This window comes from Mobula hypostoma, chromosome 11 (assembly GCF_963921235.1).
Source record: "Mobula hypostoma chromosome 11, sMobHyp1.1, whole genome shotgun sequence".
Classification (NCBI taxonomy): domain Eukaryota; kingdom Metazoa; phylum Chordata; class Chondrichthyes; order Myliobatiformes; family Myliobatidae; genus Mobula; species Mobula hypostoma.
In genome coordinates this window covers 103,846,774-103,863,987 of record NC_086107.1, presented here as the reverse complement: position 1 = coordinate 103,863,987, position 17,214 = coordinate 103,846,774, and the positions used below count along the sequence as shown (strand labels likewise).

The following is a 17,214-nucleotide window of genomic DNA, read 5'->3' as shown; positions in this document are numbered from 1 at the left end:
TTTGAGGCAATGCTCCTTGAAGATCTCTTGGAGACTAGTGCCCGTGATGGGGCTGACTAATTTTACAACTCCCTGCAGTGTACTTCGATCCTGTGCAGTAGCCACCCCCACCCCCATACCAAACAGTGATGCAGCCAGTTGAGTTTATTTATCAGTCATTTGGAGTTTGCGGGCTTCAGAGGTTTGAGCTGGCATTTAATTGCCCTTCCCTGTCTGCTCTCGAGTTGCCTTCTGTACCCGCTGCATGTCCTTGAGGAGGGGACATACCCACAGAGCTCAGGCAGAGAGTTCTGGGACGTTGAAGGGGCTTCCTCACCCAACCTGCGTCTCCCTGTCCAGTAGCGGTAGAGCCCTAAACCGTGGTCCCTGTGGTGGCTCCACTCAGCTTCCCCTTCCTCAGCTACGTACGCTCTGTGGCCACTTTTAGTAGGTGCCTCCCGGATGTTCATGGCCCTCTGCTGCTGTAGCCGTTCCAGTTCAAGGTTTGACGTGTGTTGTGCGTTCAGAGATGCTCTTCTGCACACCACTATTGTAGAGTGAGGTTATTTGGTTACTGTCACTTTCCTGTCAGCTTGAACCAATCTGACCTCTCTCATTAACGAGGCGTTTTCACCCACAGAACTGCCGATCACTGGATGCTTTCAGCTTTTTGCACTATTCTCTGTAAACTCTCGAGACCGTTGTGTGTGAAAATCTCAGGAGATCAGCAGTTTCTGAGAGACTCAAACCACCCTGTCTGGCACCAACAATCATTCCATGATCAAAGTCACTTAGATCACATTTCTTCCCCCATTCTCACAACACGCTGGAGAAACTCAGCAGGTCGGGCAGCATCCGTGGAAACGATCAGTCAACGTTTCGGGCCGGAACCCTTCGTCAGGACTGTAGAGGGAAGGGACAGAGGCCCTATAAAGAAGGTGGGGGGAGGGTGGGAAGGAGAAGGCTGGTAGGTTCCAGGTGAAAAACCAGTAAGGGGAAAGATAAAGGGGTGGGGGAGGGGAAGCAGGGAGGGGATGGGCAGGAAAGGTGAAGAAGGAATAGGGGAAAACACAATGGGTAGTGGAAGGAGGCGGAACCATGAGGTAGGTGATAGGCAGCTGGGGGAGGGGGCAGAGTGACATAGGGATAGAGGAAGGGAAGGGGAGGGGATTACCCGGAAGTTGGAGAATTCAATGTTCATACCAAGGGGCTGGAGACTACCTAGACTGTGTATGAGGTGTTGCTTCTCCAACCTGAGTTTAGCCTCATCATGGCAGTAGAGGAGGCCACGTATGGACATACCTGAATGGGAGTGGGAAGCAGAGTTCTGATGTTTAGTCTGAACAACAACTGAACCTCTTGACCATATCCGCGTGCTTTGATGCATTGAGTTGCTGCCGCGTGATTGGCTAATTATTCATTTGTATTAACATATAATAAATTGACACTGAGTGTATGTTTTATCTCTGAGTTCCAGCATCTGCAGGTTTTTGATGCCCTGTTTTACTGTGAGAGAACAGTGTTGGTTAGAAGATTGCCTGAAAGAGACTCCAGAATGTTGTCTGAGAACTTGTAAGAGAACGGTATTGTAAGTAACTTGGAGAGCAAAGGAAATATTGGCCATTATTGCAAGGTGTGCGAAACGCAAAAGTAGAACAGTTCTTGCTGCAATTATACAGGATGTTGGTGGGACAGGATGTGGAATATTGCGTATACTAGAAGGTCGATCATAGAAGAGCACCCTAACCTTGTCGTAGTTTGGAGGCTTGTGAACCTCAATAACCCAGAGAGTTATGTTGGCTGGAGTCAGGGTTTTATGCTTTGGCTCTTGGTAGGGTCACCCATGTCAAACAGGTCAAAAGACAGAGCACAGACTAAGAGTGGTCCATCGGTCCTCCAGGTTCAGAGGTTCAGCTCAGGGCTAACACCCCGACTGGTCAAACAAAATTGAAATGGAAACGGCAATGAAGAATCCTTCTACGTCTGAGTGCGACGGTATTTCCTGAGCCTCCACCCGGGACTTGCACGGCTGACAGCGGTGAAAACCGAGTGGAAGCTATGATGCAGGAAGCCCTGAACATCACCAGAGATGGAGGACCTTCATTGCTGCCTGTTATGCCGCTGGCGTTTAGGGCAGAAATGTAGGTCCTCCCTCTCTGTCTTTCCATACCGTCACGTCTACCAAGAGCCAAAGCACAAAGCCCTGACTCTGGGTCATTAAGGAATGCAAGCCTCCAAACCCTATGAGAAGGTTGTGGTCCTCTTGGAGGTTTATGTTGTCCTTTTGGAGGGGAGGGGGCCGTCATTGCTGGCCCAAGTACCAGCGGCGTACTGGGCACTAAATAACTAAGATCAAAGAAGGTTCCTTTGTTTTTGAAATGAAGCAGTTGTGTTTTGAGGAAAAAATAATCAGGCTGGACGGGTACTCATTGGAAATTAGATGACAGAGAGGAAAGTATTGAAGCCACACTGCTCTAGGAACGAGCATTCAATGTTGACCTCCACTGCTGTCTCTGTGGAGTTTGCATGTTCTTCCTGTAACCACCTGGGTTTTGCTGTCTTTTTTTTTTCCACTCTCTCCAACATTACAAAGGTGTACTGTCTGAGGTTAGTTGGCCATGGTACTTCACGGTACAGTAGCATGGAGGCTAACGCCACTCTTTGCAGGCACTGGGTGTCTGATTCCCTCCGCTGTCTGTAAGGAGTCTGTATGCTCTTCCCATGACCGCATAGACTTTCTCCAGGTGCTCCAGTTTCCTCTCACATTGCAAAGATGCACGGATTAGGGTTAGTGAGTCGTGGGCATGCGATATTAGTGACAGTTGCCCAGCACAGTCCCCGCTGACTTGATTTGATGCCAAACGATGCTTTTCGCTGGGTGTTTCCCTGTACGTGTGACAAATAAAGCTGCTATCAATGGCGAGAAGAGCAAAGGTTGGAGATGGTGCTGGTGAGTCTCAGCGACTTCTGGCTGGTGGCCAAATGAAACAAGGAAAACAGCTAAATACTTTGTTGGTCACTCTTTATCTGGCAAACGATCGCCGTAAACAATCGTCTGTAACTTCCCTTTGGACCTGGAGGCAATTTGATGTGGGAGGACTGAAGCGAGGGAAGGCAGCGGGCTCATCGCTGAGAGTGAGGAAGACCCGAGGTTTGATCAGTTTAGGCGCAGGGCTGGATTGGAAAGATTGGGTATAGGATGAAGCGAGGTGGCGTGGTCCAGGCTCCAGAGAATACCGAAGCAATCGAACCCAGTTTGGACGATGATTCAGGCGCTGGGTCATATTGAAATGGTCGGTGTCAAGGCCTAAAGCAAGGGACAGGATAGTTTACTCTGCTCCACTCTGCACTGAACTAAAGGTCTATGATGGACCCCCTTTGTGGACTTCAGTTCAGAACACTATTTGCTTGCGTTTATTGTTTGCATGATTTGTTTCTTTTTCTCTCTGCACATGGGGTGTTCGATGGTCTTTTTTTTAATGGGTTCCTTTGGGTTTCTTTGTTCTGTGGCTGCCTGTAAGGAGACGAATCTCAAGGTTGTATAATGTATGCTTACTTTGATAATAAATGTACTTTGAATGAAGGGGAATGTGCAATGAGAATAAAGCAATGATGCTGGGTATGAGGTGAGCAACAGTATGGAATCAGTGGGATTAACTGCCTCCTAATGAGTAAACATCTCCTTGAGTCTGAACCCCCCCTCTACTGGGGTACAGTCTGCCAACAGCAGCTCGCCAGAATCCTCCCTCCTGGGCCAGTCTTTCAAATTGTCCCTAGGTGTAGCCCATCTTCTTGGTGTATCCTTCCTCTCCCAGGAATTAGGTCTTTCGAGCTTCTGTTGGTGTTTCTGTTGCTCTGGGTTTTTATGGGATGGGTAGCTAGTGCCATGCTCAACCCTCCTCCTTTCGCACCGGGCTAGGGACCATCCACAGTGGAGTTATGATTCAATGATTTTAAGATTCAAAGTACATTTATTCTCAGAGTATGTATGCAGTATACAGCCCTGAGATTCGCCTTCCCACAGACAGCCACGAAACAAAACAGAACCCTGCAAACCCATTCGAAAAAAAAGAAAAGCATCAACCCCCTCCACACAGCAAAAAAAAACAAATCAAGCAAACGGCAACCAAAAAAAAGCGAGAAACACTGAATTTAAAACTCAAATTCGAAAGAGTCCAGGCATATTTCATTTCAGCTTGGTGTTTGTTGTCTGCAGGCTGCCCTGATTCAAAGTTGCCCAAAATAGCAACAAAAAAAGGAGCGACCAGAAACTAGAAACACATCATAACGTGAAGTCAGAGTCCAATCCACAAACCGTGTCAATGAAACCTTGCTCTGGCAAGTAAACATGTAAGATTCTAAAAGGGTTTTTCAGATGTTGAGAGGGTTCTTTTCCCCTAATGGGGTTAGCTAGAGTAAGAAATTATCATTTTAGAGTAAGGATTTGTACATTTGGAGAGAGGAGGATAAATTTCTGCCTTGAGGATTGAGAATGGTTTGAACTCCCTAATGTCAAAGTCCTCTTCAAGGACCGTTACCTTCTCGTGGTGAGGGGACTTGTGTATGACGGTGATGCTGTGAGCTAAACTATGTAGAGCTACTCAAGGTGGATAGGTCATGGCAGAGAGGTCAGAGGAGGAAATGGCAACGCACTCCAGTAATTTGCCAAGAAAACCTTGTGGATAAAAGTAACCGGAGATGTATGAGAATGACAACGGAAGATGAGCCCTGAAGGCCTGAAGGTGCCCAACATGCGAACGTGGAAGAACGGAGGACAAGTATGAGTTGTACCAGAGCTATGATGTGATTGGATTAAAGTCGGAAGGACGTCCAACTGCTGATGTGCCCGGAAATGAAAAGAAGGTCCGATATTGATCGATACACCATTGGAACCTGGAATGTAAGATCCATGTACCAATGTAAACTAGATGTGGTCAAAAACGACATGGCGAGATTAAACATTGACATATTGGGAACCAGCGAACTAAAGTGGACTGAAATGGGTAATTTTGCAACAGATCTTCTACTATGGGCAGGAAACCTGCAGAAAGAACGGAGTGTAAACACGAGGAATTCTGCAGTTGCTGGAAATTCAAGCAACGCACAAAAAAGTTCTGGAAATTCAAGCAACACACATCAAAGTTCCGGAAATTCAATCAACACACATCCAGTTAGTCCTGACGAAGGGTCTTGGCCCGAAACGTTGACTGTGCCTCTTCCTAGAGATGCCGCCTGGCCTGCTGTGTTCACCAGCAACTTTGATGTGTGTTGAAAGAATGGAGTGGCTTTAATTGTCAAAAACAAAAGAGTATCAAAATCAGTGATTGGATACAACCCCAAAAAACGATAGAATGATCGCAATATGAATTCATGGCAAGACTTTCAACATCACAGCGATCCAAGTTATGCTCCCACCACAGATGCCAAAGAGGATGAAATTATCCAGTTTTATGAAGAACTGCAGCACCTCCTGGATATGACACCAGAAAGGGATGTACATTTATCACTGGGGACTGGAATGCCAAAGTTGGAAATCAGAGGACACCTGAGTATGGGATGAAGCAGGACATTGACTGGTAGAATCTTGCCAAATTAACTCTTTGGTTATAGCAAATACCCACTTCGAACAGCCTAAGAGGCGGCTCTACACATGGACATCACCAGACGGTCAACATCGAAACCAGACTGACTTTGCAATCAGAGATGGGAGAGCTCTATACAGTCAGCTAAAACAAGACCACGAGCAGATTGTGGCTCAGACCATGAGCTGCTTGTTGCAATATTCAGAATGAAACTGAAGAGCATCAGGAAAACCAACGTACCAGCAAAGATTGATGTTGGTAGCATCCATCAAGAATATGCCATGGAGGTGAAGAACAGATTCAATGGATTAAGCCAGGGAGAGAAAAAGCCAGAGGAACTATGGATAGAAGTAAGGAGCAATATACAAGTGGTGGCAACAAAACTATTGCAAACAAAAAGAAGACCAGGAAATCAAAATGGCTTTCTGCAGAGGCTCTACAAGTGGCTGAGCGGTGAAGAGAAGTGAGGGCCAATGGAGAATGGAACAAATACCTCCAGCTGAACGCAAAGTTCAAAAAGATAGTGAGGAAAGATAAGGAAACTTACTTAAAGGAGCCATGTGAAGAAGCCAACAGAAATGGAAAAACGAGAGATCTATTCAAGAAGATTAGGGAAATCAAAGGAACATTTCATGCAAAAATGAGTATAGTAAAAGCCAAAGAAGACAAGGACCTTACAAAAACAGAAGACATCAAAAGAATTGTACAAGGAAAGATCGCAACAGCGGAAACACCTGCAATGACTCCCTCATCGATCTAGAGCCAGACATTCTGGAAAGTGAAGTCGAATGGGCGATAGAAAACATAATAAGGCTGCAGGATGAGACAGGATACCAGCTGAATTGTTTAAAATTTTAAAAGGTGATGCTGTGAAAGTGTTGCATGCAATTTGCCAGCAGATCTGGAAAATCCAACAATGGCCTTTAGGCTGGAGAAGATCAGTTGATATCCCAATTCCCAAGAAGGGAAATGTAAAGGAATGTTCAAATTACTGAACAATTTGACTAATTTCACATGCTAGCAAATTATTGAAGGAAGACTCCAGTGATATATGGAATGAGAACTGCCAGATGTACAAGCTGGTTTTGGAAGAGGCGGGGGCACCAGAGACCAAATTGCTAACCTACGCTGGATAATGGAGAAATCCAGGGAATTCCAGAAAAGTATTTATCTACGTTTTATTGACTACTCCAAAGCCTTTGACAGTGTGGACCAAAATAAACTATGGCAAATCCTTAAAGAGATGGGGATACTTGGACATCTGATATGCCTTATGAGAAACTTGTACGAAGATCAAGAAGCAACAGTTAGAACTGAACACAGAACAACGAACTGGTTCAGGATCGGGAAAGGAATACGACAAGGCCGCGTGCTGTCACCCTACTTAGTTAATTTATATGATAAGCAGATCATGAGGCATGCTGGTCTGGAGGACTCAAATGTTGGAATCAAAATTGCCGGATGAAATATTGACAACCTCAGATATGCAGATGATACTGCTCTAATGACTGAAAGTGAGGACGATCTGAGGAAGCTTCTAATCAAACTGAAAGAAGAAATTGCAAAAGCTGGCTTGTTGCTCAATATTAGGAACACCAAGATTACGTTGACCAGCCCCGTTAACTCTGTGGTAATAAATGGAAAGGAACTGGAAGCAGTGACGGATTTTGCCTTTCTCGGTCCAAAGATTTCTATGGATGGTAACTGCAGCCACAAAATTAAACAGTGTTTACTTCTGGGGAGGGCAGCAATGGCAAATTTAGATAAAATACTGAAGAGTGGAGATATCATCTACGAAGATCCGTATAGTCAAGTCTACGGTATTTCCAGTTGTGATGTATGGCTGTGAAGGTAAGGCTGAATACAAAAGAATCAACGCCTTTGAACTTGGATGTTGGAGAAAAGTGTTAAGAGTTTGTTGGACAGCAAGAAGATCCAGCAAGTCAATACTTGAAGAAATACAGCCTGACTGCTCACGAGGAGGCTTGATTATCAGACAAAAGCTCAAGTGTTTTGGCCACATCGTGAGAAGACAAAATTCCTTGGAGAAGACTCTCACGTTAGGGAAAACAGAAGATAAAAGAAGGAGAGGATGACAGAGGCTATGATGGATAGATAATATTACTCAGACAATGTGTATGACCTTGGGGGATCTTAGAGAGGCAGTTTCCAACAGGAAGGCTTGGTGTGCAGGAGTCCATGAGGTCATGAAGAGCCGACTCAGCTTAACGACGGAACAACAATGTCAGAGACACTGAACGTATTGAGGACTGAGGTAGATTAGAGAGGCTGCTTGGATGTCCCATGTTCTCCTATAGCGTGCCTGGGTCCCGGACATGGACATGGGGATGGGTGAGTGGTCAGGAATGTGAAAGGAGGGAGAGAAAGGGAAGGGTAGGGAGATCAGGTCAGCCATAATTTTCCCAAACACCATTCTTCCAGCGCTCTCTTGACTAACTCCTGCTTGTATCGCTTGTTCCTATGGGAATAAAAGATCTGAGCTGGAACGGGGAGGCAGAGAGCGAGGGCAGCAAAAATTCAAGAGAGAGAGCGTGAGCTGTGAATCCTTGAACTAGGGAGAAGGTGATCTGAAAGTTCTGGGATGCACTTGGCTTGGTGTGAAGTTAAATCTCTATTCTCCTTTGTTTCTTCATCAAACTGTGGCCTCCTCCACTTCCTCAATGTCCTTGTCCCTGCCTTGTACCTTCCATCCCCAAACATACTCTACGTCCCACCCCACCCAGGACCTGGGCATCTCCCTTGTCTCTACGTTGCCTACCCACAACCCAGGCAATGTCAAAGTGAAATGTTATTATTGAAGCACGTATACTATACATCGCCATATACTGCCTTGAGATTCATCTACAGAAAAATGAGGGGGGGGAGAAGATGGTGGCGTGACGACAGCGCGCGCGGCCACTTCGGTGATGAATATCTGTTATCTGTCAAGTAGGGGACCGTGTACAATCCTGATTTGATGGAGACAGACGTGAGAGCACAGCGGAACATCTGGAAAACTTCTGAAATGACTGCTTTGCTGCTGCTACTACTGTGTGGTAACTGGAATCTCCAGAACTGAAGGCCCCGAAATCCTTGGCTTTGCGTGTTTCAGCGGCCGGGGAGAGGTCGAAGGCACTCAGCAGAGGATGGCGCTCGGGAGGCTGTATCGGAGAGGCTGCTCGCAAGCTCGGAGTTTTTGGATGGATGGACTCAGGGTCAGCTGGGGTCAGCTGCTTCCAAGGTATCGGCAAGTTGACAGTGCCTGGAGGTTTATGGCAGAGAGTTTCTCCCTTTTGCCACCTGCTATCACGACTCAGGGACTTTGACGCAAACAACAGGAATTCTGCAGATGCTGGAAATTCAAGCAACATACATCAAAGTTGCTGGTGAACGCAGCAGGCCAAGCAGCATCTATAGAAAGAGGTGCAGTCGACGTTTCAGGCCGAGACCCTTCGTCAGGACTAACTGAAGGAAGAGTGAGTAAGGGATTTTTACTTGCTCACTCTTACTCACTCTTCAGTTAGTCCTGACGAAGGGTCTCGGCCTGAAACGTCGACTGCACCTCTTTCTATAGATGCTGCTTGGCCTGCTGCGTTCACCAGCAACTTTGATGTATGTTGTCAGGGACTTTGAGACTTTTTTACCGTGCCCATGATTTGTTCTTCATCAAATTATGGTATTGCTTTGCACTGCTGTAACTATATGTTATAATTATGTGGTTCTGTCAGTGTTAGTCTTTGGTTTGTCCTGTTTTCTGTGATATCACTCCGGAGAAACATTGTATCATTTCTTAATGCATGTATGCGTTTCTAAATGACAATAAAAGAGGACTGAGTGTTCTCATAATCTAAATAAGGAAATATAATAGGATTTGTGAAAACTATACGTAAAGGCTGACAAACAACCAATGTGCAAAAGAAGACAAAGTGTGCAAATGAAAAAAGTGATCATGGGATCATGAGTTGTAAAGAGCCATTGAAAGTGAGTCTGCAGGTCGTAGAATCAGTTCAGAGTTGTGGTGAGTGAAGTTATCTAATCACTCTCTATTTAGGTGCAGGGGGCCACAAGATGGCTGCTTGGATGTCCCATGCTCTCCTACAGCGTGCCTGGGTCCCGGACATGGAAGACGATGGCTCAGTGCTGGGCCAAGGAGTCCAGTGCCCGAGTTCTGGGCTGAGATGCGGGCAATGCCCAACTCATTATCTGGGTTGTGGGTTGCAGTGCGCAGAGATGAGCGAGACATCTCGATCATAGTGGGTGGAGTCTATTGCCTGGGTCTATTCGGGGAAGTAGGGAACAATACCAGGCTCCTGGGTGAGGATGCTATTTAATAATTCCCCCGTACGCTAAATCGGACTCTTCACCTCACTGTGATCTCATGCCTTATTGTTAACCTGCACCGCACTTTCTCTGCAGCTGTTACATCTTGTTCTGCATTCTGTTATCATTTTACCTCATTCTACCTCGACGCACTGCGTAACGATTCGATCTGCAGGAACGGGGTGCAAGGCAAGCTTTTAGCTGTAGCTTGGCGTATGTGACAATAATTAACCACAAGGGCAGCAGAGGAGAGGAAGCGTTGCTTGAGACTTGACCATAAAGATGGATGATCCCCAGGCCCTTGGCCAGTGCCAGGAAAGGTTTTCCCCTCCAGGAATGCCATTGTCCACTCAGCTCGCCATTTGCTTAATTCTCACTTACCCTTGCTGGGAGTCACTCCTTTCAATCCCTTTCTAACAGGGTCATAGAACACCAGAGCTCAGTAACGGCCCTTCGGCCCATCTAGTCCAGGCTAAACGATTGTCCTGCTGAGTCCCATCAACCTACACTTAGACCATAGCTCTCCATTCCTCTCTCATCCATATACCTATACAAATTTTATCAACTGTGATCGCTGAAGTTTGCAGCCTGTAATTTCCCTTTTAAGGATGTTCCTTTGAACTGATTAAATGATCTGGTGCTTTTCTGATCTCCTGGGGATTCGGTGAACTAGACTCTGGAGATTGCGGGTACAGCCCGGGCGGCCATCGCTGGGGGTTGAGGCCTGATGGCAGAAGATGAACCCGTGCTCAGCTCTGTGACTCCACGCCAATTAAAGCATCGAGCAGGATTAACATCGCTGAGAGCGGGAAACAGGCAGGTGTTCAGCGGCGTCTGCCTGTGTCCGACCTCTCTCCCTCTCTTCTTGCTACCACTGTTGGGCAGGAGCTGCAGGAGTCTTGGGTCCCCACGTTGCCCAGTTCAGCAGTTGTCGCCCGGCAACCATCAGGCTCCTGGATGGACTTCACTTGCCTCAGCGCTGATCGGGGCGCCGTGGCCGTGCATCCTCTTTCGGGGACTCTGCAGTTGTGTGTTGACCCTTTTATTCCCGGGATCATTCTCATAAACATCTTCTGGACCCTCTCCAGGGTCTCCTGAGAGCCAGGGCAGTGAAGGTGCCAGGAAACCAGGCTCTGACACTGTCCTTGAGTATAGACTGTATGTTCTCCCTGTGACTGTGTGGTAAACTAGTAGTCACCAGGTTCGATCCCAATCTCTGACACTGTCCATCTTTCACACTGTACATTCATTCTCCCTGTGACTATGTGGTAAACTGGTAGTCACCAGGTTCAGTCCTGATCTCTGACGCTGTCTGTATGTTCTCCCTGTGACTGTGTGAGTTTTACACTGGGTTCTTTGCATTCCTGACATTGTCAATTGCCCCTGTGATGCCTACCTATCATTCCTCACCTCCTACAGCTCTGCGTTTCGTGGCTTCTACATTACTTTGTTTGGTTCACTCTCTCTTTCAAACTTCCCTCATTTCATGTCTTTTCTGTTTTGTTGATGGTGTTCTCTTCCCGAGTATCCTCATGAACCTACTAACCAAATGACTGCATCACAGGGACACCACTGGTCTCACCCTATCAGCAAAATATTGTCTTTATTCTAACCACCACACCCAACTCTCCGTGCTGCCTAAAGCTAACCTGTTTCCTCTGACAGAAAGTCTGTGACCTGAAAAATGGACTCAGTCATTCTTTCCATAAGGTCTGCCCGATTTGCTGAATGTTTCCAGTAGTTTCTCTGTTTTTCCCCCCACTGTCGGTGGGGAGGGTGGGGGCAGGAGGATTGGAGGGGCCTTGATAGGCACACAAGGGAGAACAGGTTCTGAGTAGACTTCTCTGAATACTCTGCTACCTTGAGGCACTCTTGATCAGGTTCGACCATGAATGTTGTATCCTCAAGGCTGATTTATACTTCTGCGTCAAATGGACACCGTAACCTACGCAAGTGGCCTACGCACGTTGTGAGCATTTATAATTGTGCGTTGGTGTGTCTGCGCCGCTCTACAATTCGGGCACGTCACGCATGTGCACACACCTGCCCGCGCAAGGCTTCATGGTCACGGTAGTCTTTCTCGGGGTAAACAAGTTTAAAGGGAGCGTCTTTTTTCGTAAAAGCGAAATGTGTCCTCCATAATTTCGGGGGTCTGTAAAGCTTTATGGAAAGCACTGCAGCCAGAGTTCCTTCCCTGTCCTTCAGTCACCCAATGGGAGGCTATTGCAGCGTAGGAGGAAATGCGATGCTACCAAGCGGGCCAATCACAGCTGTTGCGTTCTGCGTTGCCGCGACGCGTAGTTACATTTTGGGAGAGGTGCGCGTCAGGCTACGGCGTAGGGATCCGCGTTGGCTCTGCGTAGGGTTTGTGGCAACGCCGTACCTACGGCGTCGACTTGACACAGAAGTATAAATCAGCCTTTATTGTCCAGATTACATAAGCTTGGGCAGTACGATATGGAGGGCAAGCTGTTGCCCATGTAGCAAACTCCCCCTCCCCATGCATCTGATGAATCTAAAGGAACGGCAGATCTAAAGTTTGGTACCAGCAGCGTCGCAGGAGTTGCTAGTCAGCGTTGAACTCAACATAGGACTGCCTTTGGGACTCTAGCTCTGGATTTTTCCCTCGGAGGTTTACTCCCGAGGCCTTCCCCATGAGTGGGATAGCCACAAGGCAGCGGAGGTTTGAGATCAGAGTTTCTCTTCTCCTAGAAGAGCTGCCAGCAACAGCTGACGAGTTCCATCTGCCTGAAGCGACTGGTTTTAAGGCACCAGTAACCCACCTTTGCCCCTTCTCCTGTCAGTAGAAACTGTACCTCCAGGTTTAGCAGCTAAGCCACACGTGAAGGCTGGGAGCTGGACTTGGTTGTCAGAGGCTATTTGAATCGCACCCCACTGGGAGCATTTAATAGATAGTGGGGGCTAATCCCCTTTACCACATCAGGCTGTAACAATCTATTGTTGTCTATTTAACTATCATTTGGCAACTTGTACCTCTACAGAGTACCTTATTTATCTGTTAATATTAATGGATTGTTATTATTATGTGTTGTGTGTGATTTATGTACGCCTTGGCCCTGAGGAACATTGCTTCGTTTAGCTGTATACATGTGTATGGTTGAGTGGCCATAAACTTGAACTAGAACTTGAGGCTGTGAAGGACTGGAAATGTGCTGCGAGATAGCAGAGACACAATGGGCAGAATGGTCAAGAGAGCTGGCACAAGGACATGTATGGACAGGGGCAGTGAAAAACTTGCAGCAACGTCACAAGTAAGCTTTCTACCGCACCAGTGCATGTAAGCACGTATGGATATGACAGTAAACTTGACTTTGACTTAGATGCTCAGGGTGAAGGGAATGGATGAAGCAGTAATGGAAGGGAGATGCCAGGATTCCTCTTGTGTCTAGATGTCAGTTGAACTTCAGTTGTCGTTGCTTTGTTGCTGCTTATGTGTGGGAGGGGGGAGCTGGGGGGGTGCTTTGGGGTTCTAACGTTTAACTGTCATTGCTTTGGGGTTCTAACATTTAACTGTCATTCATTCTTTGGGGCACTCCTGTTTTTGTGGATGTTTGCAAAGAAGAAGAATTTCAGGATGTATATTGTATACCCTTCTCTGACATGAAATGTACCTATTGGCCTACCTGCTGAAACTTGGCGGTGGTGTGTCGTAGTGAGATACAGTGGGGCAACAGGCTCCTCGGCCCACTTTGTGCTGACCATCAACCACCCACTTCTACCTGATCCTACACGCAGTTCCATTTTGTGCTCCCTGCATTCCCACCAACTCCTAGATTCTATCCCCCACCCGCACGCTCGAGGTGATTTGCGGCGCCCAGTTAATATACTGACCTGCGGGAGGAAACCGCAGTGAAACCCCCCCCCCCCGGTCACAGGGAGAAGTGGAGGGATAGTGTCCGAGGTCAGGGTCGATCCTGAGTCCCTACAACTCTCTGCCGTGGGAGGGGGGTCCTCTGAGGTACAACCGAGAGTTCGCCAGTGGAAGATTGGGCCATTTTCACGAGTATCGCTGGGGCAGCGAGAGGGGAGGCCCCTCTGGTTAATGCCGTGTTGACAGGCCACTCTCCTCAGGGCTTTTGTTGATTTATCTTGGATTACAAGGTCAGTCTCTACGTTCTGTTACAGTGTGTTTGGTTCACTGAAACTTAATCGCAAGCTCTCCCAGAGCTGGCACCCAGCCACCTGGCTTTGAAAGAACGTGTTCCAATCAACCAGTTAAAGATGAGAAAGTTCCGTTTTCCTGTTTGTGTGAGTTTTGTGCAGCTTCCTGTGATACCACATTGAATCTGCCTGAGGAAGCCATCTCTGAGTGCTCTGCGAGTGTGTGCGAGCCAAATCTGTTTTGAACAGATCCTTCCCATTGTCCTGCCTGGATAACAGCCTGCACAGAATCTTTGCCAGTCCGTTATTCGACAGAAAGCAGGCAGCGTTGCAGGTCTGTGTGATTAAAATGTGGCTGGGTGGGGAGGGAAGGGGGTGCGGTGTGGTGTTTGGGTGTGTGTACAGCAGTGCAAGTGTCGGTTAAGTCTGTTTCTGGGTGATTATGAATGTGGCCTGAAACGCAGTCTTTATCTGAAGTTTGAATTAATGGCATTTACTGCAGGGATCTGGCTGGATCTGAGTTCAGCCGTGTCAAAGAACAGAAATGGTGGGGAGGGGGGGTGAGGGTGGGGGGAAGAGAAAGGGAGCGAGAGAGGGTGGGCAGGAGGGACGGAGGGGAGGGTGAGAGAGCACTCTGGGGGATTAAAGAAGGAAAAATGGGAAAGAGTTTGAGAGAGAGGAGAAGGGGAAGGAGGAATCAGGAGGGATAGGAGATGAAGAGGGCAAGAAAGAGAAGTGGGAGTGGAAGGGAGGAAGACATTGGAAAAAGGAGAGAGGTGGGGAGAAGGAGGTAGGAGGAACAGGGGAAAGGGGATGGCAAGAAAAAGATGTGGAAAAGGAAGGCAGAAAAAAATAGAAGAGAGAGATCGAGGCAGGGAAAGTGAAATGGAGACTGGGGGAGATGGAAAAGGGATCAGGAGGGAGTTGGTGAGGGATATTAACAGGAGATTGAAACAAAGGGTGTTTAAAGAGACTGGTGGGAAAATGGGGGTGGCTGAGGGCAGAGTGGGGAGAGGAGGAGGGAGGTTGTGGAACACAGAGAGGATGAGGAGGTGGTGTGTGTGTGTGATGGAGGGGGGAAGCTGGAGATAGAGCAGGCAGGTGAGGAAGAGGGGGCGGCAGAGAACGGGAGGGTGAGGGGCAAGGAGAAGAAGGGTGGAGGAAGAGAAAAGGAAAGAGGAGGGCAATGACTGGGGAGAGAGTTAAGAGCGAGAGGCGGGGGGGAGGACGAGAGGTGACAGGAGGGAGTAAAAAAGAGGTGGAAGAGAGGGGGCAAAGAGTAAGCTCGGAATGGGGAGAAGGGGAGAGGATAGAGGAGGGAGATGTGCGGGTGGAGTGAGAGAGAGTGGGGTGCAAGGGCAAAGGGTAGGGTAGGAGGTGACTTACATCAAATCTTGTTGTGAGGGGCAGGGATGCTCAGTAATGCCAGCCGTAGCACATCCGTGCTCTAAATCAGTCAGACCCTGTTACCTCTATGCCACTCTCACGTTCCAACCCCAGCTCCCTCACTTCTAAAGACCCACTGAAAATCTGAATCTTGAACCAGACTCTTCCTCAACCTCTTGGGTTGCGAGTCTCAAAGCTTCACCAGCCTGTGGGTGAATATATCCCTTGTCACCTCGATCCTGAATGGTTGGTTGTCCTGACTGCGAATCCTGGTCCAGCCAGGAGTGCCAGTGCTCCTCTGTGGAGCCTCGTAAGAAGTTTGTACCTTTTGATAAGATCATTCCTCGCTCGAGCTCGATGAGATCATTTCTAACGTCCAGTCTGAGGAACGCCTTCTCAAGGGACGAACCTGTCAAAACTCGTGGACCTTCATTTCACTTTCTTTATGACCAGATTTGTACACGTTGTTCCAAACACGAGCTTATTAGGGCTGTGTATAATTGAAACAAGATGTCTCTACTTTCATATCAAACCCTCCTGTAATACAGGCCAGTGTATTGTGCCTGTTCCCGTTACTTGTCGCAGTAGTTGTAACTTGCAGTAGTTTGAGTACAAATATCTTTCCGGACACCAACACCTTTCGAAGTCAGAAATAGAAAATATGCTCCATATTTTGACGAGGGAGGAAGATGGTGGGAGTGAGAGTGATGGAGAGGGGGGAGAGTTAGTAGAAGAGGGCAGAGGGAGAGAGAGAGAAGAGGAGAGGGGAGACGGGTTTGGACGGGAGAGAAGGTGTCACGGTGGAGAAAGCCACGGGAAGAAATGAGAAGAAAGCGGATCGAAGCAGAAAACATGGGACTGGGAAGTGGGAGTCGTCAGGAATCGGCTGCAGAAGCCGGGGGGGGGGGCGGGGGGGGAGGGGAACGCTGCTGTTTGCCAACAGTCCTCCCCTTGTACGTATGCCTGTTCCAGGAATTTTATTCCGAACAACAGGATCTATGGAGACAGGAACTGGGCTGCACGTTGCTAATAACTTTGCAGATGTCAGGATATTTGTGTTGGAGATTAGGGAACGTTCTCGCCATTGCCCGTTTGTTCTCAGGCTGAGTTTTTTTTGTGGAATCTCCCAGATGTTCACAGATCTCTCACCCTTTCGCCCAACAACTGTCACTGTCCCTTTATCATGGGTTGGCTGTTGGGTGTGGGGGGGGTGGGTTCTGTCCCTTACCCCTTTTGTCACTGCACTCTCTCACTCGTTGTCACACCCTCCCTATTTACCCCCGTGGTTTCTCTCTCTCACAACCCTTGCACGCCTGTTTCACCTCTCCCTATCTCTCCTACTTCCTCTATCTCTCCTCTTCCGCTCCCCACCTCCTCCCCCTCCCTTGCCGTTGCTCCTTTCCCTCACACCCCATCCTCTCACTCCCACTCCTTTTCCCAGTTCCCCTTCCTCCCTCTCTCAAGCCCCCCTTCCTCAACCCGCTTCCCTCTACCCCCTCACAGTCTCTCCCCTTCCCCCTTTCTCACTCTATCGCTCCCCCTCTCCTTCCCCTCAGTCTCTGTTTTCTCCTCTATACTTCCTCCACCCACCCTTTCCTCTATCCTTCCCCCCTTTCCCCTTGTCTCCCCACTGCTGCCCCTCATTTCGCTCCCCGCTGCCCTTTGTCTCTCCCCCACCTCCTCCGTGTCCTCTCGTCCCCACTTGGATCACCAGGCAGTTCTGCTGTGAAGCTCTTTTGCCTGGCTGGCTCCCATCCAGCCATTCTCTGGATGCTGTTTGTTTGTTGGCTGGGCGACAGGCAGGCTCCCCAGCTCCGGGGACAGT

General features: G+C 48.2%; 1 protein-coding gene across 4 annotated transcripts in view; it reads left to right on the top strand.

The window, feature by feature from the left end:
* Positions 1–17,214, top strand: part of LOC134354044 (leukocyte antigen CD37-like) — a 93,136-nt gene that overhangs the window by 23,207 nt on the left and 52,715 nt on the right. Inside the window, exon 1 of one of the 4 annotated variants that reach the window (XM_063062742.1) lies at positions 14,122–14,337. The exons of the other annotated variants lie outside the window; for them this stretch is intronic. The gene's annotated coding sequence lies outside the window, so the exon portion shown is untranslated. Of the gene's footprint in view, positions 1–14,121; positions 14,338–17,214 lie in introns of those variants that run through there. 4 annotated transcript variants of the gene reach the window in all.